A 22,251-nucleotide genomic window follows, 5' to 3' on the forward strand; every position below is an offset into this window, starting at 1 on the left:
AGAATGTTGGTTGCGTGAGGTAGCCAACAGAATCCACCTGGATGCAGCAAAGCAGCAAAACCTGCGGTGGATTCTTTCACCACCCTGCCATTTTCGGAATCCACCTGGATGCAGCGTAGGCAAATTCGAAGCCTTAAATTTGTAAAAAATAAAAATAAAAAAAACACACACACACAACCGCCCGCACAAAATAAGTAAAAAACAAATAAACCGCCCGCACAAAGTATTAACAAACACCGAAACCGCCAACCCCACATAGCAAACAATAAATTAACCCCTAAACCGCCAATAACATAATTAAAATATTAACCCCTAAACCGCCAGCCCCCCACATTACAATAAACCAAGTTAATCTATTAACCCCTAACCACAAAACCCCCACATCGCAATAAACCTATTAACCCCTAAACCAGGCATGACCAAAGTCCGGCCCGTGGGCCAATTGCGGCACGAGTACCGGACTGATATGACCCCACAGATAATTTTCCAAATAAACATTATACGGCCCCCCAGTGAGTCCCCGACCGCCGCTCAGTTAAGTCCCAGAGCGCCGCTCAGTGAGTCCCCGAGTGCCGCTCAGGACTCCTGAGATCTTTGGTTTGACGTCATCAGCCGGCACAGAAAGAAGGGGAAAGCCCAAATCTCGCGAGATATCGGACGCATAGGAATCTGGCCAATTTTCATAATAGCACCAAAACGTCTCACAGGAATAAGCAAGGAGATATTTCAAGGTATAAAAAGTTCAATTTATGACATGTCATTCAATGTAAAAACGTAAAAGGCACAGCATACACAGTTTTTTCTTGGGAGAAACGTTGTTATAAATATATTTGAACACATGTATACTTGGGGTTATGTTCCTGTTCACATTTTCTGAACTTAAAAGCTGACAGACAACCTTTATTAGTTTGTGTAATGTACTTTACAATGTTCCTGACATATTTCAGCTTCCTGTTTTTTTATATTAAAGGCAGAGTGATTTAACACCTGTTTAGATTTGTCATCCAAGTCACAAAATGCAAAAGTATGCCGTTTTCAATAAACTTTGCATAATATAGTTAATTTGCATTTATTTTAAAATGGTTCAAAGAATGTCAGGCAAAATTTTCGGCCCTCGCACATGTTCACTTCATGAAATCTGGCACTCTTCCAAAAAAGTTTGGACACCCCTGCCCTAAACCGACAAACCCCCACATCGCAATAAACCTAATTAACCTATTAACCCCTATACCGCCACCCCCCCATGCAAATAACTAATTCAATAACTAAGCCCCTTAACCTAACACCCCCTAAATTAACCCCAAATACTACTAAATTACAATTAAAATAAAAAATCCTAACATTAAATTACAAAGAATAAAAAACTCTAAAATTACAGAAAAAAATAAACAAAATGATAAAAAAATAAAAAATATACCTAATCCCTATGAAAATAAAAAAGCGCCCCAAAATAAAAACACCCCCAATCTAAACTACCAATAGCCCTTAAAAGGGTCTTTTGTAGAGCACTGACCTAAGTGGGAGGAGAGTCCACTGCTTCATTCATTACTTGTGGGAATTAACAACCTGGCCACCAGGAGGAGGCAGACACACCCCAGCCAAAGGCTTAAATACCTCCCCCACTCCCCTCATCCCCCCGTCATTCTGCCAAGGGAACAAGGAACAGTAGGAGAAATATCAGGGTATAAATAGTGCCAGAAGAATAAAATTAAATTTAGGTCCGCACACCGGAGAAACGGGCGGGGACAGTGGACTCTCCTCTCACAGATGGAAATTAAATTATCAGGTAAGCATAATTTGTGTTTTCCATCTTAATGGGAGGAGAGTCCACTGCTTCATGCATTACTTGTGGGAACAAATACCCAAGCTCTAGAGGACACTGAATGAAAAAAACGTGAGGGCAAAAGGAGGCGGACCCTAAAATGAGGGCACCACAGCCTGCAGAACCTTTCTCCTAAAAGCTGCTTCCACCGAAGCAAAAACATTACATTTATAAAAATTTGCAAAAGTATGTAAGGAAGACTAAGTGGCCGCCTTACAAATCTGCTCCATAGAAGCCTCATTCTTCAAGACCTAAGAAGAGGCCACAGCTCTAGTCGAGTGAGCCGTAATCCTCTGAGGAGGCTTGTGTTCCACTGTCTCATATGCCAGACGGATCATACTCCTCAACCAAAATGATAGAGAAGTGGCAGAGGCCCTTTGCCCCCTGCACTTCCCTGAGTACACAACAGATAAGGTCTGTCTGAACTCTTTTGTGGCCTGAAGATAAAACTTCAAAGCCCGAACCACATCCATATTATGAATTAACCTCTCCTTCGAAGAAGAAGGGTTAGGACACAAAGAAGGAACTACTATTTCCTGATTGATGTTACGACTCAACACTACGTTGGGAAGGAATCCCAATCCAGTGAGAAGAACAGCCTTATCAGCATGAAAAACTAAGTAGGACGGCTCGCATTACAAGGCCGCCAACTCAGAGACTCTGCGTGCCGATGCAATAGCCAGTAATAACAGGACTTTCCATGAAAGAACCTTAATGTCAAGAGCATGCATAGGCTCAAGTGGAGCCCTCTGCAAAACCTTAAGAACCAAGTTTAATCTCCAAGGAGGAGCCGAATTCCTGAAGACAGGCCTAATCCTAACCAGAGCCTGAACAAAGGACTGAATGTCAGAAAGCTCTGCAAGCTTCTTATGCAACGGTACAGATAAAGCAGAGATCTGTCCCCTTAGGGAACTGGCGGCAAGACCTTTATCCAGACTGTCCTGGAAAAAGGCCAAAATCCTGGATACCCTGACCTTATGCCAGGGATATTCTTGTTCCTCACACCAGGACAAGTAGGTCCTCCACACCTTGTGGTAGATGCGTTGAGTGTCCGGCTTCCTGGCCTGAACGAGAGTGTCAATCACTTTCTCCGAAAATCCTCTCTGGACTAAGACTGGCCGTTGAATCTCCATGCAGTCAGCCTCAGAGAATCGAGATTTTGATGTAAAAAAGGACCTTGAACCAGCAGATCCCTGCGACAAGGTAACCTCCACAGTGGAGATGACGACATCCCCACCAGATCCGCAAACCACATCCTCCTCGGCCATGACGGAGCAATCAGAATAGCCGAAGCTTGCTCCTGCTTGATGCGGGCCACTACACGAGGTAGAAGAAGCAACGGTGGAAATTAGGTTGAAGTCCCAGGGTACCACCAAGGCATCTATCAGTTCCGCCTGGGGATCCCTGGATCGCGACCCATATCTGGGTAGCTTGCAATTGAGTCTGGACACCATGAGGTCTATCTCCGGCGTACCCCATCTGCTGCAGATCTCCGTGAATATCTTCGGACGGAGAGACCATTCCACTGGATGAAACGTCTGTCTGCTCAGAAAATCTGCTTTCCAGTTGTCCACACCCGGAATGTGGATCGCTGAGAGCGAGCAATTGTGAGTCTCTGCCCATTCCTGAATCCTAGATACTTCCCTCAAGGCTAGGGAACTTCTCGTACCCCCCTGATGGTTTATGTAAGCCACCGAGGTAATGTTATCCGACTGGAATCTGATGAATCGGGACAACCCCAGAGGGGGGCCAAGCCCTCAGAGCATTAAATATCGATCAAAGTTACAGAATATTTATAGGTAGACTAGACTCCTATTGAGTCTATCTGCCCTGTGATTTTCTGGCACCCCCAACAGCTCCCTATCATGACAGACTTGCATCTGTATGTCCAGAGATATATGTTGGGACAGATCTGAATGATCGCCGTTCCATTGTCTCAACATGCACAGCTGAAGAGGTCTGAGATGGAACCTGGCAAATGGAATGACATCTATGCTGGATACCATAAGCCCGATCATGTCCATACACCTGGCCAAAGATGTCCTGGAGGATGTCTGAAGAGATAGACAGTTGGACGCAAGCTTGCAACGTCACTGATCTGTCCAGAATAGTTCATGGCTGAAGAATCTATTATCGTACCCAGGAATTCCAAGCTGTTGCTTGGGACCAATGAACTCTTTCCTTCGTTTATCTTCCACCCGTGGGGCAGAAGGAGAACGAGAAGAGCTCTTGAGAGATCCTCCGCAAGACTGTAGGATGGAGTCTGGACCAGGATATCATCTAGATAAGGTGCCACTGCAATCCCTCTGGCTCTTGCTACTGCGAGAAGAGCTCCCAGAAGTTTTGTAAAGACTCTTGGGGCAGTCGCCAGACCAAACGGAAGGGCCACAAACTGGAAGTGCTGGTCTAGGAAAGTGAATCTTAGAAACCTGAAGTGATCCTTGTGGATTGGAACATGAAGGTAAGCGTCCTTCAGGTCTATAGTCATCATGAATTGCCCCTCTTGAACCAGGGGCAAAATTGACCTGATCATCTTTATCTTGAACAATGGAACTGACAAAAACTTGTTTAGGGCCTTTAGGTCTAGAATTGGATGAAAACATGCCCTCCTTCTTTGGGACCACGAAAAGGTTTGAATAATACCCCAGACCTCTTTCTGCTGTAGGGACTGGGAAAATTACCCCGAGAAATGAGAGATCCCTCACACACCCCAGGAAGGCGTCTCTCTTTTCTGGTCTTGAAGATATGTTTGACAGGAGGAATCTGCCTCTGGGCGGATAGGACTTGAAATCTATCCTGTAACCCCGGGCTACGACCTCCAGAACTCAAGGGTCTATAACGTCTCTTCTCCAGGCCTCCGCAAAAAGAGATAGTCTGCCCCCTACCTGATCCAAGGACGGATCTGGGGCCGCCCCTTCATGCCAACTTTGACTCGGCTGGCTTCTTGTTCTGCTTGGACTTGTTGCAAGAGTTAGCTGGCTTACAAGATCCCTTGGACAGCTCAGACTTTGCGGCAGGCTGCTGGCGCTGAAACTTGTCCGTACGAAAAGGGACGAAAAGTAGACCCCTTAGGTTTAGCCTTCTTATCCTGAGGCAAGAAGGCACCCTTGCCACCCGTGACCGTAAATATGATAGATTCCTGGGCCCGGGCCAAACAAAATTTTCCCTTTGAATGGGAGGGAAAGCAAGCGAGACTTGGAAGTCATGTCAGCAGACCACGACTTTAGCCACAGAGCCTTGCGGGCTAAAACCGAAAAACCTGAAGTCTTAGCATTCAGGCGAATAATCTGCATGTTAGCATCACAAATGAACGAATGTGCTACCCTTAAAGCCTTGATTCGTTCTAGAATCTCATCGAGGGGAGTCTGCACCTCGACCATTGCTGATAGAGCGTCACACCAGTAGGTAGCTGCACCAGCCACCGTAGCAACCACCGCCGGTTGGAAAACGAACCCCATGAATTGGAACATCTTCCGCAACATGGACTCCATCATTTAATCCATGGGTTCCTTGAAAGAGGAGCTATCCTCTAGCAGAATAGTCGTTCTCTTAGCGAGAATGGAGATAGCACCATCCACCTTAGGGACGGTTCCCCACAGTTCAAACTGCGCATCCGGAACAGGGAAAAGCTTTTTAAAAGAAGAAGAGGGGGAAAAGGACGAACCATGTTTCTCCCATGCATTCTTAATAATGTTAGCCATCTTGACTGCAACCGGGAAGGCCTGGGGCACTACCCTGTCCTTGTAAACCCTATCCAGTTTAGGGATCGAAGGTTCCTCCGGTAGCTTCGGTTCCGGTACCTCCAACGTAGCAAGCACCTCTTTCAACAGAAAGCGCAAATGCTCCATGTTAAATTTAAAATCTGGTTCCTCCACAGACGGAGGCCTAGAAGTAGCCAATTCCGACCCAGAAGCAACATCCTCCGATAATTCGGAGTTGTCCTCCTTAGCAGATAATCTATCTGAGACATCCAGCGGAGTCAAGACCCCTGAGACGGATAGCAGTGCGTACCTTTGCGTTTGTAACTGATCGGCGAAGTCTGGAGGCCAAATGGCCCTTCCCGCAGGAGGATTAGTAGTGCCCTGGGGAACTGCTTGTGTAAATGGAGAGGATTGTAAAAAAACGCACCTCGCGGGGCGGAGAACCTTCAGAGGTGGACGGCTCAGTCGTACTAAATACTTTATTCTTTTTGGATATAGCAATATTGTCAAAGCATGTGGAACAGAGTTGGGTAGGTGGTTCGACTGGAACCTCCTCACAATATACACAGTTAACAGGTTTAGATAAAGAGGGAGTATCCTCTAACATATCAGAGTCCTCCATAGCTTGTGCCTTTATTTCGGACTTGATCAAAAAATAAATGGCACCATTATATCCCTATGGCCGGGGCACTCACCACCTCCTATGACCCGGACTACAACAACATAATTTATGTAAGAACTTACCTGATAAATTCATTTCTTTCATATTAGCAAGAGTCCATGAGCTAGTGACGTATGGGATATACATTCCTACCAGGAGGGGCAAAGTTTCCCAAACCTTAAAATGCCTATAAATACACCCCTCACCACACCCACAAATCAGTTTAACGAATAGCCAAGAAGTGGGGTGATAAGAAAAAAGTGCGAAAGCATATAAAATAAGGAATTGGAATAATTGTGCTTTATACAAAAAAATCATAACCACCACAAAAAGGGTGGGCCTCATGGACTCTTGCTAATATGAAAGAAATTAATTTATCAGGTAAGTTCTTACATAAATTATGTTTTCTTTCATGTAATTAGCAAGAGTCCATGAGCTAGTGACGTATGGGATAATGACTACCCAAGATGTGGATCTTTCCACGCAAGAGTTACTAGAGAGGGAGGGATAAAATAAAGACAGCCAATTCCTGCTGAAAATAATCCACACCTAAAGTTTAATGAAAACATAAGCAGAAGATTCAAACTGAAACCGCTGCCTGAAGTACTTTTCTACCAAAAACTGCTTCAGAAGAAGAAAACATATCAAAATGGTAGAATTTAGTAAAAGTATGCAAAGAGGACCAAGTTGCTGCTTTGCAAATCTGATCAACCGAAGCTTCATTCCTAAACGCCCAGGAAGTAGAAACTGACCTAGTAGAATGAGCTGTAATCCTTTGAGGCGGAGTTTTACCCGACTCGACATAGGCATGATGAATTAAAGATTTCAACCAAGATGCCAAAGAAATGGCAGAAGCTTTCTGGCTTTTTCTAGAACCAGAAAAGATGAAAAATAGACTAGAAGTCTTTCGGAAAGACTTAGTAGCTTCAACATAATATTACAAAGCTCTAACAACATCCAAAGAATGCAATGATTTCTCCTTAGAATTCTTAGGATTAGGACATAATGAAGGAACCACAATTTCTCTACTAATGTTGATAGAATACACAACCTTAGGAAAAAATTCAAAAGAAGTTCGCAACACCGCCTTATCCTGATGAAAAATCAGAAAAGGAGACTCACAAGAAAGAGCAGATAATTCAGAGACTCTTCTGGCAGAAGAGATGGCCAAAAGAAACAAAACTTTCCAAGAAAGAAGTTTAATGTCCAAATGAATGCATGGGTTCAAAAGGAGGAGCTAGAAGAGCCCCCAGAACCAAATTCAAACTCCAAGGAGGAGAAATTGACTGAATGACAGGTTTTATACGAACCAAGTCTTGTACAAAACAATGAATATCAGCAAGATTAGCAATCTTTCTGTGAAAAAGAACAGAAAGGGCAGAGATTTGTCCTGTCAAGGAACTTGCGGACAAACCTTTATCTAAACCATCCTGAAGAAACTGTAAAAAAATTCTCGGAATTCTAAAAGAATGCCAGGAAAAATGATGAGAAGACACTAAGAAATATAAGTCTTCCAGACTCTATAATATATCTCTCTAGATACAGATTTACGAGCCTGTAACATAGTATTAATCACAGAGTCAGAGAAACCTCTTTGACCAAGAATCAAGCGTTCAATCTCCATACCCTTAAATTTAAAGATTTGAGATCCTGATGGAAAAAAGGACCTTGCGACAGAAGGTCTGGTCTTAACGGAAGAGCCCACGGTTGGCAAGAGGCCATCCGAAAAAGAATCCGTCCATGCTGGAGCTACCAGCAGAACAAACGAGCATTCCTTCAGAATCTTGGAGATTACTCTTGGAAGAAGAACTAGAGGCGGAGAGATATAGGCAGGATGATACTTCCAAGGAAGTGATAATGCATCCACTGCCTCCGCCTGAGGATCCCGGGGTCTGAACAGATACCTGGGAAGTTTCTTGTTTAGATGAGAAACCATCAGATCTATTTCTGGAAGTTTCCACATTTGAACAATCTGAAGAAATACCTCTGGGTGAAGAGACCATTCGCCCGGATACAACGTTTGACGACTGAGATAATCCGCTTCCTAATTGTCTATACCTGGGAAATGAACCGCAGAGATTACACAGGAGCTGGATTCCGCCCAAACCAGAATTCGAGATACTTCTGTCATAGCCAGAGGACTGTGAGTCCCTCCTTGATGATTGATGTATGCCACAGTTGTGACATTGTCTGTCTGAAAACAAATGAACGACTCTCTCTTCAGAAGAGGCCAAGACTGAAGAGCTCTGAAAATTGCACGGAGTTCCAAAATATTGATCGGTAATCTCACCTCCTGAGATTCCCAAACCCCTTGTGCCGTCAGAGACCCCCACACAGCTCCCCAACCTGTAAGACTTGCATCTGTTGAAATTACAGTCCAGGTCGGAAGAACAAAAGAAGCCCCCTGAACTAAACGATGGTGATCTGTCCACCACGTCAGAGAGTGTCGTACAATCGGTTTTAAAGATATTAATTGAGATATCTTTGTGTAATCCCTGCACCATTGGTTCAGCATACAGAGCTGAAGAGGTCGCATGTGAAAATGAGCAAAGGAGATCGCGTCCGATGCAGCAGTCATAAGACCTAAAATTTCCATGCATAAGGCTACCAAAGGGAATGATTGTGACTGAAGGTTTTGACAAGCTGATATCAATGTTAGACTTCTCTTGTCTGACAAAGACAGAGTCATAGACACTGAATCTACCTGGAAACCTAAAAAGGTTACCCTTGTCTGAGGAATCAATGAACTTTTTGGTAAATTGATCCTCCAACCATGATCTTGAAGAAACAACACAAGTCGATTCGTATGAGATTCTGTTAAATGTGAAGACTGAGCAAGTACCAAGATATCGTCCAAATAAGGAAATACCAATACCCTGTTCTCTGAATACAGACAGAAGGGCACCGAGAACCTTTGTAAAAATTCTTGGAGCTGATGCTAAGCCAAACGGTAGAGCCACAAAACTGGTAATGCTTGTCTAAAAAAGAGAATCTCAGAAACTAAAAGTGATCTGGATGAATCGGAATATGCAGATATGCATCCTGTAAATCTATTGTAGACATATAATGCCCTTGCTGAACAAAAGGCAGGATAGTCCTTACAGCTACCATCTTGAATGTTGGTATCCTTACATAACGATTCAATATTGATAGATCCGGAACTGGTCTGAAGGAATTGACCTTCTTTGGTACAATGAAGAGATAGAATAAAACCCCAGCCCCTGTTCCAAAACTGGAACTGGCATAATTACTCCAGCCAACTCTAGATCTGAAACACATTTCAGAAATGCTTGAGCCTTCGCTGGGTTTACTGGGACACGGGAAAGAAAAAAATCTCTTTGCAGGAGGCCTTAACTTGAAGCCAATTCTGTACCCTTCTGAAACAATGTTCTGAAACCAGAGATTGTGAACGGAATAGATCCAAATTTCTTTGAAAAGAACGTAAACTGCCCCATACCAGCTGAGCTGGAATGAGGGCCGCACCTTCATAGGGACTTAGGAGCTGGCTTTGGGTTTCTATAAGGCTTGGATATATTCCAAAGTGAAGAAGGTTTCCAAACTGATACCGCTCCTGAGGATGAAGGATCAGGCTTTTGTTCCTTGTTGTGATGAAAGGAACGAAAACAATTATTAGACCTAAATTTACCTCAGATTTTTTATCCTGTGGTAAAAAAGTTCCCTTCCTTCCAGTAACAGTTGAGATAAAAGAATCCAACTGAGAACCGAATAATTTATTACCCTGGAAAGAAAGGGATAGCAAAGTTGACTTAGAAGACATATCAGCATTCCAAGTTTTAAGCCATAAAGCTCTTCTAGCTAAAATAGTTAGAGACATATACCTGACATCAATTCTAATGATATCAAAGATGGCATCACAAATAAAATAATTAGCATGTTCTAGAATAATAATGCTATGAGAATTATGATCTGTTACATGTTGCGCTAAAGCTTCTAACCAAAAAGTTGAAGCTGCAGCAACATCCGCTAAAAATATAGCAGGAGTAGAGACAGCCCCATAACCTTAGGGATTTTGTCCCAAACTCTAATCTGTCAGATGGCACAGGATATAATTGCTTAAAACGTTTTAAAAGGAGTAAATGAATTACCCAAATTATTCCATTCCCTGGAAATTACTTCAGAAATAGCATCAGGGACAGGAAACACTTCTGGAATAACTACAGGAGATTTAAAAACCTTATTTAAACGTTTAGTTTTAGTATCAAGAGGACCAGAATCCTCTATTTCTAATGCAATTAATACTTCTTTAAATAAAGAACGAATAAATTCCATCTTGAACAAATACAAAGATTTATCAGCATCAACCTCTGAGACAGAAACCTCTGAACCAGAAGAACTATTATCAGTATCAGAATGATGATGTTCATTTAAAAATTCATCTGAAAAAAGAGAAGTTTTAAAAGACTTTTATGTATACTAGAAGGAGAAATAACAGACATAGCCTTCTTAATGGATTTAGAAACAAAATCTCTTATGTTATCAGGAACACTCTGAGTATTAGATGTTGACGGAACAGCAACAGGTAATGTAACAGTACTAAAGGAAATGTTATCTGCATTAACAAGTTTGTCATAACATTTAATACAAACAACAGCTGAAGGAACAGATACCAAAAGTGATACACTTAGCTTTGGTAGCTCCAGCACCGGGCAGCGATTTTCCTGAAGTATCTTCTGACTCAGTTGCAACGTGGAACATCTTACGATATGTAATAGAAAAAACAACATATAAAGCAAAATAGATCAAATTCCTTAAATGACAGTTTCAGGAATGGGAAAAAAATGCCAGTGAACAAGCTTCTAGCAACCAGAAGCAATAAATAATGAGACTTAAATAATGTGGAGACAAAAGTGACGCCCATATTTTTTTATTTTTTTTTTAGCGCCAAATAAGACGCCCACATTATTTGGCGCCTAAATGCTTTTGGCGCCAAAAATGACGCCACATCCGGAACGCCGACACTTTTGACGCAAAAGAACGTAAAAAATGACGCAACTTCCGGCGACACGTATGACGCCGGAAACAGAAAAAAATTTTGCGCCAAAAAAGTCAGCGCCAAGAATGACGCAATAAAATGAAGCATTTTCAGCCCCCGCGAGCCTAACAGCCCACAGGGAAAAAGTCAAAAAATTTTAAGGTAAGAAAAAATGATTGATTTAAATGCATTATCCCAAATATGAAACTGACTGTCTGAAAATAAGGAATGTTGAACATCCTGAGTCAAGGCAAATAAATGTTTGAATACATATATTTAGAACTTTATAAAAAAAGTGCCCAACCATAGCTTAGAGTGTCACAGAAAATAAGACTTACTTACCCCAGGACACTCATCTACATGTTTGTAGAAAGCCAAACCAGTACTGAAACGAAAATCAGCAGAGGTAATGGTATATATATATATATAAGAGTATATCGTCGATCTGAAAAGGGAGGTAAGAGATGAATCTCTACGACCGATAACAGAGAACCTATGAAATAGACCCCGTAGAAGGAGATCATTGCATTCAAATAGGCAATACTCTCCTCACATCCCTCTGACATTCATTGCACGCTGAGAGGAAAACCGGGCTCCAACCTGCTGCGGAGCGCATATCAACGTAGAATCTAGCACAAACTTACTTCACCACCTCCATAGGAGGCAAAGTTTGTAAAACTGATTTGTGGGTGTGGTGAGGGGTGTATTTATAGGCATTTTAAGGTTTGGGAAACTTTGCCCCTCCTGGTAGGAATGTATATCCCATACGTCACTAGCTCATGGACTCTTGCTAATTACATGAAAGAAAAACAGCTTTTGTCTCCTCTGAACGCAGGTCGAGAAAGAGGAAGTTAGAGGCCACACCCGGTCACATGGAGTACCATGCAGGACCACCCCTGCACTCGAGAGAGATAGAAAGAGCGAGACAGAGAGACGTGCCAAAAAAGCCCGCCTCAATCTCTCGCTAATGAACTGACTGTTCCACACTGACAGAGCCTCATCTCACACAAATGCAGCAGAAACACAATAAACAACATGCATAATAAAATCCCCCCTGTTCAATAACCCCCTTTCCAGGGTATTACCCTAGATTCTATAAAGATAAAGGAACCACACTGTGACTCTGTCTTCTTGAGTTATCAAATATATATAAATGAAACGATCTTACCAGAATCAACGCCGTGGAACAGGAACAAGGCCCTTCAAGTGTGACAGGGTAGTATCATCGCTCCTGACATGGACTTGAGAGAAGAAAAGCAGGCAGCAAAACTTGTCAACGCTGATTGCTAATGAAGCTGTTAAACTGAGTTGGGATGGGTTCGTAGAAAGACTCTCCCTGCATTTCCGGACTCTAACATTCACCCATGCTCTCACTGAGAGGCTGACAGGACTACTTAAAACTCCAGTCCCATTTTGAAGAGTACTACCCTCCATAAGAGACTACTCCAAATCTTCCAACATTTCTCTGCCAACCTCCTGTGACAAAAGGCAAAGAATGACTGGGGGATGAAGGGAGTGGGGAAGGAATTTAAGCCTTTGGCTGGGGTGTCTTTGCCTCCTCCTGGTGGCCAGGTTCTTAATTCCCACAAGTAATGAATGCAGTGGACTCTCCCCCCATTAAGATGGAAACAGCTGTTTTACATTTAAAAAATTACTAAATCCCCCCTAACAGTAAAAGACACCCACCCACCAACCCCCCCCCCCCAAAAAAAAACTAATTAAAAAAAAAAAAACTACCCATTGCCCCTAAAGGGGCATTTGTATGGGCATTGCCCATAAAAGAGCATTCAGCTCTTTCACTGCCCTTAAAAGGGCAATCAGCTCTTTTCCAGCCAATTAAACCCCTAATCTTAAAAAAAAAATAAAAAAAAAATCTTAACACTTAGCCCCAAATAGGTACTCACCGTTCCTGAAGTCTGGCGGAGAAGGTCTTCTTCTAGGCGGCTCCATCATCTTCTATCTTCATCTGGAGCAAAGGCGGCGTGAAGAAGAGGTGCGGAGCTGGCTTTACCAATGCGTTGATCCTCTGCGGCGGGTCCTCAATGACGGCAGTTCTCGGCTGCCGCGAGGCTCCTCTTCATGTGATCATCCGTCGCACACTGAAGATTGAATGCAAGGTACCCCATATTTATTGGGGTACCTTGCATTCCTATTGTGGCTGAAATTTTGAAATCAGCCAATAGGATGAGAGCTACTTAAATCTTATTGGCTCATTTGAACAGCCAATATGTTTTCAGTAGGTCTAATCCTATTGGCTGATTTAAAAATTTCAGCCAATAGGAATGCAATGTACCCCAAATTGATTGCGGTATATTGCATTCAATATTCAGTGTACGACGGACATCGGATGAAAGGGAGCCTCCATGCATCCGAGGACCACCACTTAGGATTCATGCATCGGGGAAGACAGCTCTGCACCTGAGCTCCGCGCCACCTTAGTTCCGGATGAAGATAGATGATGATGGAGCCGTCTGGAAGAAGACCTTCTCCGTCTGACTTCAGGAACGGTGAGTACCTATTTGGGGTTTAGTCTTAGGCTTTTTTATTTTAATTTGTGGGGTGGTTTTTTGTTTTAGATGAAGGTTTTTTTGTGCTTGAAAAAGAGCTAATTGCCCTTTTAAGGGCAGTAAAAGAGCTGAATGCCCATACAAATGGGTAGTTTAGTTTTTTTAGTGTTAGGTTTTTTATTTTGGGGGGATTTGGTTGGGTTTTACTGGGGGGACTTTATACCTTTATACCTTTATAGAGGTAAAATAGCTGTTTAACTTAAGGCAATGCCTTACAAAAGGCCCTTTTAAGGGCTATTGGTAGTTTAGTATTAGATTAGGAGGTGTTTTTATTTTGGGGGGATTTTTTATTTTTATAGGGGTATTTAGCATGATGAATTTGAATTGAATTTGAATTGAAGTTAATCTCAAATACATAAATGAGTATTTTCATTAAATAAAAAGAGAGAAGCGCTCAACCTGGGAACGAACAATTTTTATTTATGCAAATTATGACACTTAGGGACGTCTCCCTAAGTGTGATGCGGGAATCCAGACATGGACCCGCTGCTCAGTGTGCCTAGAGGGATATGGCTGCACCTCACTGACGAGGCTCACAATAGGCCGAAACATATGTCTGTGGTTTTGCTGTTTCTCTCGTTCAGAGAGGGATTGCCTGGTATTTCGGGGCTGGACTGTACTGTGAAGTCTTCTCTGTGAACGGCACATGTTGATCAAAAAGGGTGGTAACTAGCCATAGAAGAAGCTATTATGCTATTGCTAGTTCCCAGGATGAGCGCTTCTCTCTTTTCATTTTTGTGTATTTTCATTAAACACTAAACTATTAACTGAAAAGAACCTTACTGTAACCTTAAGAAGTGTGAAAGAGGCTAAATCCATTTTTGATTGTGATCACATGAAAAAACGTGCTTCCAATACCAGACAAAAATAAAAATTAGTTATCAAGAGATGATATGTGAAAGATTGTGACCGGAACCATAATTTTATTTTTAATAATTATATATTAATATACACCCCTAAGAGACACTGCATAATTCTGAGAAACACTAGAGTACCTTCCCTTTAAAGCTATGTGATAACATCTAAAAGGACCATTAAATACAACAGAATTACAAAAGCAATAAATAAATAATAAAAAAGACAATGCACTAACACAATTTGAACTTTAGTGGAGAAATAGACATTTTTAGACAACTTTATAGTTTTCTTTCACTTTCCTGTCCCCTATCATGTAACAGTCATTAGCCAATCACAGACTCATGTATATATGGTGACTCAAAAAGTGTGCACATAAAAAGACTCTACAGTCTTATAATGGAAGTTGAAATTTAACTTTTGTTAAAACGTCATGCTCTATCTCAGTCATTAGTTTTGTCATTCATATGCCTTAACTGCCTTGAAAATATGCCCGGTGTAAAGTGCTGTTATTAAAGAAACAAAGTTAAAATATAAATTAAATGAGACGTATGTTGAGCCTATTTTTCATTAATACTTAGAATAAATAAATCTAAACGTAAAATAAAGACAACTAAAGATAACAATTTATTCTTACCTGATAAATTCCTTTCTTTCTTGGTGGTAATAGTCCACGAAAATCCTTACTTTTAAGAATTCCCTTCCTGGCCACCAGGAGGAGGCAAAGCCACCCCACACAAAAAAACGTTCAGTATACTTCCATCTCTCTCCCAGTAGTACATATAGCTAAGGAAAATAAGTAAGAAAGATAGTAGGGTAAAGAGGTGCAAACAAGAACTGCCGCCAACTAGTAAAAAATGGGCGGTTTCGTGGACTATAACCACCAAGAAAGAAAGGGATTTATCAGGTAAGAATAAATTATGTTTTCTTTCAAAAGTGGTGATAGTCCACGAAAATACTTCTTTGTAGGAACTAATACCCAAGCTATGAAGTCCACAAAGAAAAGTGGATGGTAAAGAAGGAAAGGCGGGCACTTATTTACCAGGAACCACAACCTGGGCGACCTTCCTTTCCAAGCTGTCTCCACTGAGACAAAACCCAACAATTGATAAAATCTAGCACAAACATGATAACCAAGATGCAGGTGTCACCATCTGCTCTATGAAAACCTTAGCCAACAAATCCCAAGGATGAAGAAATAGCACTAGACTAGACGGATGCATAGGCACAAAAGATGGATATTGTTACACCCTGAGTATCCCTAACCAAAATTCCAAGAGGAAAAACAGGCTGCATAGCTCGGCTGACCATTTTGTAATCAGGAATGCGAAGAACCATAGAAACAGATCCCACAAAGGAGATTGCCAGCCATAAGCATAGAATGCGCCTCTGAAAATTCTCTCAGAAGAAAACCAATTTCAACTGGCGTATGAACCTGGAACCTTAAAGACAACAACCTAAATAAAGAATTAAATGTTCTATGTAAAACTGGGAACTAGATTCAAATCTGAGAATAATCCTCAGAATAGAAATCCCAGACAGAGCATGAAGACAAAACTTCAGACAGAAACCGGAATTAATATTTGACAGGTCAACACCTAAGAGATAAACTGGGCTACCCAACTCTTCTGGCTGAACCCTATTTTGGTAAACTCCAGAGATGACCTCTAAAACAGCTGAGATAAGCAATACTGATAATAGGATACAATCTGTAATTCCACCTTAACTAGAATACAAGTTTCTAAAGTCAACTAGAGGTACATATAGAATAGGGAAGAGCTTGGACTACACAACTGTACTGACACAGCCAGCATACCCATCTGCAAGCAAATCCAAATACATTCAGATAAGAGGTGGCCTTCAAGGGCTTAGAAATTAGCAATTGAGCCAACCTAGGTTTAACTTTGAACTAAGAATACCAAGAGAACAAAGCAAATTTGCTAAAAGAAAATTGGAAAGTTGTTTAAATGACATGCCATATCTGAATCATGAAAGTTTAATTCTGACTAGACTGTCCCTTTAATACTGCAGCTACCTGTTAAATAATATGAGCTAGGCTCCTACAACCCGGGAACCATATTTAATATTGCCATTACAATGCAAGTCTAGCTGCAGATAAATAAGAAATTCCCAATTTGATCCCACAAACAAAAAAATAATTATTGGTAAAGTACGCTGTTAAAAAAGGACAGAGCTTCTCCTATGAACCACTGATGCGTTTCACAATGTTTCCTCAGAGGGGACTTGCAAATTATATAGCTGGTATGGCTGTTTGTTTATTTAATAAATAATTTGTGTGTATGGGGGATATGTTTTCAGGATTTATTTTTTATGTTACTTTTGCAATGGCAGTACTTGTTACCAAATACAAAGTTCAGCACTCTTTTCTTTATTTATATTTTGAGTACGTTTATTTAGAATTATTTAATAATTTGTTTATTTTTTAAATATTTCTTTATTAAATTTTAGAATGTTTGTTACACACATTGTCGCAAGATACAAGGTAAATACAATGCTAGGCAATCTGAATACATACAATAACATTAACTTACAGAATAAAAGTCTTGAAACAAGATTTTAACAGAACAATATATATCAGATTGTTTAACCGGTGTAACAGAGGGTAGCAAATGAATTGTATCATATCCCATCACATTTCTCTATCACCAAGTAACCTTTTCTCGTTCTTCCACAGGGGGATTAGGAGAGAAGGCATCGACGTGTGCTCTATATAATAGCAAGGGAATACTAAGTTTCAATATAGTTTTAAGGACGTGTTACCTCATGAATTATGAAAAGATAAAGAAAACGGTCTAGTACACAGTACCTCCCAATTATACGTGTAGTTTATTATATTTAGGTTAAGGAAGGAGTTAAATATGTATCTCTCAGAAGGAGGGCAACCTCAATCAGTACCATTAAGAGGGGAGAGGAGAAAAAAAAGGGGGGCTTTAAGTGGGAGGGGAGAAAGGAGAGAAAGAGAGGTCGAGAAGGAAAAGGGTGGAGGGGTATAAAGGAGGAGAAGAGTTATAACTCCTGTGTGGCCTGTCCGTTTATAATTGTACTGTCTGCCCACAAGTTCCAATTGCGTTTTAATTTAGATTTAGTTATATTAAATGCCCCTAATAATGTAATATAACACAAAATAGTGGTATATTTTGTGGTGAGATTATCTCACATTGGGCCATGTTATCCTAAACAATCCCCCTGGAGATGTCTCTGTAATTCCCAGTTTATGCAGTACACATGATCTTTACTAAAGATGGCTGTTCATGTATAAATTATGAAAAGTCAGGGGGCTCCTAACAAATAGCTGACAGAACCCAAGGCGGCAGTGTGGTTTGACATAAAGTTATCTTACTCTTACTGGGTTATATTAACCTGGACTATCCCTCAAATGGTGTCTCCATAATTCCAAACACATGCAGTGCAGAGTGATCTTGTTTTGGGCAGCAAAAATAGTGCTTTCCATGTTCTCAATGTGTGAAATTATAGTAAGTACTTGGCTCCACCTAGGGCCCTTAGGTCGGCGCCAAGCTCTAGCTATAGCCAGTTTAACTGACATGAACAGGTAAATACATAAATTTAGGATATGGCATAGGATATTGCTAGGGAACAGGAGAAAGAGTCCCATCTGGGGGCTAATAGTCCCTTCTACCCCGAATTGACTACAAATCCAAAAGGCTCTGGTCCAGATCCGTAGGATTTTTGCGCATTCCCACCACATATGTCCAGGGGATCCCAATTTACTACAGCCCACCCAACACATCTGGGAATTTAGATGGGAAATCTGAAAGAGTCTACAAGGAGTCAGATGCCATTGGGTAAGTATCTTGAAGTGCAGTTCCAGGAATGAAACACTATATATAGAAGTTTTTGTAAGTAAGACCGCTGCTGATCAAGATTGTTCGGATGCATCAAATCCCAATAAATGCTCCCACTGTTTAATGTATAAGAATTTACTGAATGTAGGGGACCCGAGGACATCTCCATAGGAGATGGAGAACATCCTTGGGATACGTTTACCCGCAGCCCATCTCTTTTCCCAATCAGTGGGTTGTCTAAAGGGTACAGTCAGAAAACCTCAAGAAACTTTTCAAGTGCAAGAATTCATAATGTAGTAGTTGTGATTGGGGAAAGTACGATTGGAAATCTGACATAGATATGATGGAGCCATTAGAAAAGAGATCTGCAACCGAAGTTATCCCTATGTCGGACCACATATCTGGATGTGAATCTAATAACGCTACCAACAAGCCCGGTATCGAATGAATCGGGGAAGGATGCGGTGCAATCCTAGTGGAGTGGCGAATCTTATCCACTACTCCACTAGGAATGGAAGCTTGCTCGAGTATGGACCATTTACTAGAGATTGAGGAGTCTCCCCATGCTAGGATGTGAGCCAACCTCGCTGCTTCATGGTATGCCAAAAGATTGGTAGCAGCTCCTCCAGCTAGTACCGGATGGTGTAAGTATCTCATGGCCACTCTGGGTCGTTTATCCTTCCAAATAAAGGAATTACATATTTGTTGGAATTGTGGATTTTGGAATAGGTATTGGGAGACAGCGGAACAGGTAGGTCAGCTTGGGTAACAAGCTCATCTTAACCGCAGCTATCCTGCCCCACCACGAAAGGCAAGGAGTATTCCAACGGTTCGTAAAGGTCTTTAAATAGCTGTAATAAGGAATTAAAATGATATGTTAATACGGTAGGGATGTGGTGAGATAAGTGCACTCCCAAATGACAAATCTTAGTTGTGGACCAGTCAAACTGGAACTTCCTTTTCAGCTCTAAAAGCTCTTCATCGTCTTTGTTTAGAGCATAGGCTGAGGTCTTGGTAAAATTCAATTTGTAATAGCTCAATTTGGCAAATTCCTCTAGGAGGGAGATTAGAGCAGGAAATGAGGAAACGGGATCGGAAGTAAAAATGGTAAGATAATCTGCGAACAACGCCACCTTCTGCTCCGTATCATGAATGTTGACCCCTTGTATTTTGGAGGACGTTCTGATGGCTTCTGCCAGTGATTCTATCGCTAACGCGAAAAGTAGGGGGACAAGGGGCAACCCTAACGGGTTCCATTCGAAATTTTGAATGAGGAGGAGCAAAATCCCAGACCACAGACCTTCTCTGAGGGGGACGAGTACAAAGCCATGACCATTGTACAATGGGTTTGAGGAAAACCAAACATCAATAATGCTTCCCTCAAGTAGAGCCAGTCGACTCGGTCAAAAGCTTTTTCAGCATCCAGTGACAAAGTGACACATGGTTGTCAGAACTTACTATACCACCTTATGTTTAGTGTCATACATTTACCAATACCACCTTTACCTTTTAGTTCCTCCTAGCCTATTTAAGCCTTCTCCTGACGTCAGCCAGGTGCTTAGTAATTGAGTTTATCCCTAGGTAACTCTGCTATAGACTGAGCTCCTGCTTATTCCAAGCTAACTTATTGGAAAATAGTTTAATCTTCAATCAAGGGGAACTGACACCCTTTTACGGTGTTCTGTTTTCACTACTCTGGCAACGGTATTCATTTCAGCTACATCTCTACTTCTACTATCAAGCCAGGATTATACTTTAAAACCTCTGTGTGCCATTGCATCCTTACCGGTAGAATTGTGAGTTTATTTCTACTCTGGACTTCATTCCTGTGACGTCAGATGCCGACCGCAACCTGTTTCAGTTAAGCTGTCACTCACCACCTAACAGCTGTTGTCTCGAGTCCCGCTCGAGTTCTCCGCTCTCAGCCGACTAAACAGGTAACCTGTGACTCACTCGCTACTGCTAACAGAGTTGTGTATTATCTATTGTGACTTTAATCCTTTGGCTCTCACGCCTCATTCTTTAACGTATTATTGGATACAGAGGAACTGCTTCATTGATTGTATTCCGATACCTATGAACTGATACTTTGCCACAAATCTTCTCAGAAAGAATTACTTTGTAAATATTCGTTTCCTGTTGGATACTTAACATATTAAGTTACTCCTTTATTTTCTCTCAAGTCTCCATATAGACTTAAAGTTTATTAACTCACTCTGAGCCCCATTTTGGTTAACATTGTCATATGTTAATTAAGTGCTGAGTGAAACATTACATCTGATCCGCAGTTGTAGATCCAAATCAATCTTTGAAATATCTTTAGCTTACAGATCCTTGACAATGGTTGACCGAGCCTCCATAAAAATGTTGAGTAGTCTTCTGGTGCTGTCTGGCCCTTTACGCGACCAAAGTGAACCCGAACTGGTCTGGATTAATTAGATATGGAATTAGAGTATTTAGACTGTTTTCTAGGATCTTAGCATACATTTTAGCGTCTAGATTTAATAGAGATATTAGCCTGAAATTATAACATAAAATCGGGTTATTTACCTGGTTTAACAATCATTACTTGTAAAAACTCATCCGGAAAAAAGCCTAATTTCCCCGCTAAGGTAAATACGCTTAATAAAAGGGGGGGTCGGTTGTTATGCAAAAGTTTTGTAAAAGGCGTCTGTGTACCCATCTGGGCCCGGAGCTTTACGAGGTTTCAATTTAGATATGGAGGTGATTACCTCAGCTGCAGTGAATGGGGACTTTATACTATCTAATTGTTCTTGTGTAAGGCTGGGGAGATTGAGGCAGGATAAAAAAAGACTGAATTAAGCTAATTTCTGGGCAGTTTTGGGTATTTGCGGATTTTAAATTATAAAGCTGCTCATAATATTCTGCAAATGCAGCCCCTATATCTTTGAGATTCGTCAAAGTTAAGCCACCTTTTTTCAAATATAGAATCTGGGCTTGAGCGGCCCTGTCCCATAATTTTCGGGCCAAAAGCTAATCCGCTTTGTTACCCTTATGGTAAAACATGTGTTTACATTCCCTTAGCCGTTCTTGAACCTTTTGGTTTTCAATTTGGAGAGATTCTTTTGTGGCAGCAATTCGTAGTAGTAATTGCGGATGCAAAGTTCTCTTATGTTCCTCTATAAGAGTAGTAAGCTTCTGGTGTAATTGTGCTAGAGACTCAGTAGAGCGTCTTCTTGTCAGACTGCGCTTTAATAAAGAGCCCTCGAAGATCAGCTTTTAGGGAGCCCCAAAGACAGAAGTCATTTACCGCTCCATTAGCATTTAGCTGTAGGAAATCAGAAATTTCTGTAATAAAGGAATCTTTTAAGCCAGGGATTGAAAGCAGTGAATCAAAAAGTCTCCAAGAGGGTCTAGAGATTGTGGTTATCATCAATGGTAACTGGATGGTGACCAGAGAATGGTCCGACTAGGAACAGTCCCCGATCTGTGAATTTGTGACTTTGTCAAGTAACCATGGATTGCAGAGAAAGAGATAAATCCAGGAATATGAGTCATGTACTGATGAATAATAGGTATAATCCTTAGCAGTGGAATGTAATGAGCGCCACATATCGAACAGGTTGGATTGGGAAATGAGCGAGAAGAATTGCTTAGATAAAGATTTAGTAGATCCGTCAATTTTACGGGTTGCAGGCATGCGTTCATCTAAGTTAGGGTCCGGCACCATATTAAAGTCCCCGGCTAGCAGTAAGAGGCCTTGTTTAAGGGAGTCTAGACGGCCTAAAAACTTTCTAAAATGTCTAATTTGTTTGGAGTTGGGGCAATAGTATGAAGCAAGTGTGTACACAGTACCGTCCAGTTTAC

The 22,251-nt window shown here is 41.4% G+C and overlaps 1 protein-coding gene across 1 annotated transcript in view; it reads right to left on the reverse strand.

Annotated features, from left to right (window-relative positions):
- Positions 1–22,251, reverse strand: part of EXOC4 (exocyst complex component 4) — a 1,163,948-nt gene that overhangs the window by 938,713 nt on the left and 202,984 nt on the right. The gene's annotated exons all lie outside the window — the stretch shown is intronic.

This window comes from Bombina bombina, chromosome 6 (genome assembly GCF_027579735.1).
Source record: "Bombina bombina isolate aBomBom1 chromosome 6, aBomBom1.pri, whole genome shotgun sequence".
Classification (NCBI taxonomy): Eukaryota; Metazoa; Chordata; class Amphibia; order Anura; family Bombinatoridae; genus Bombina; species Bombina bombina.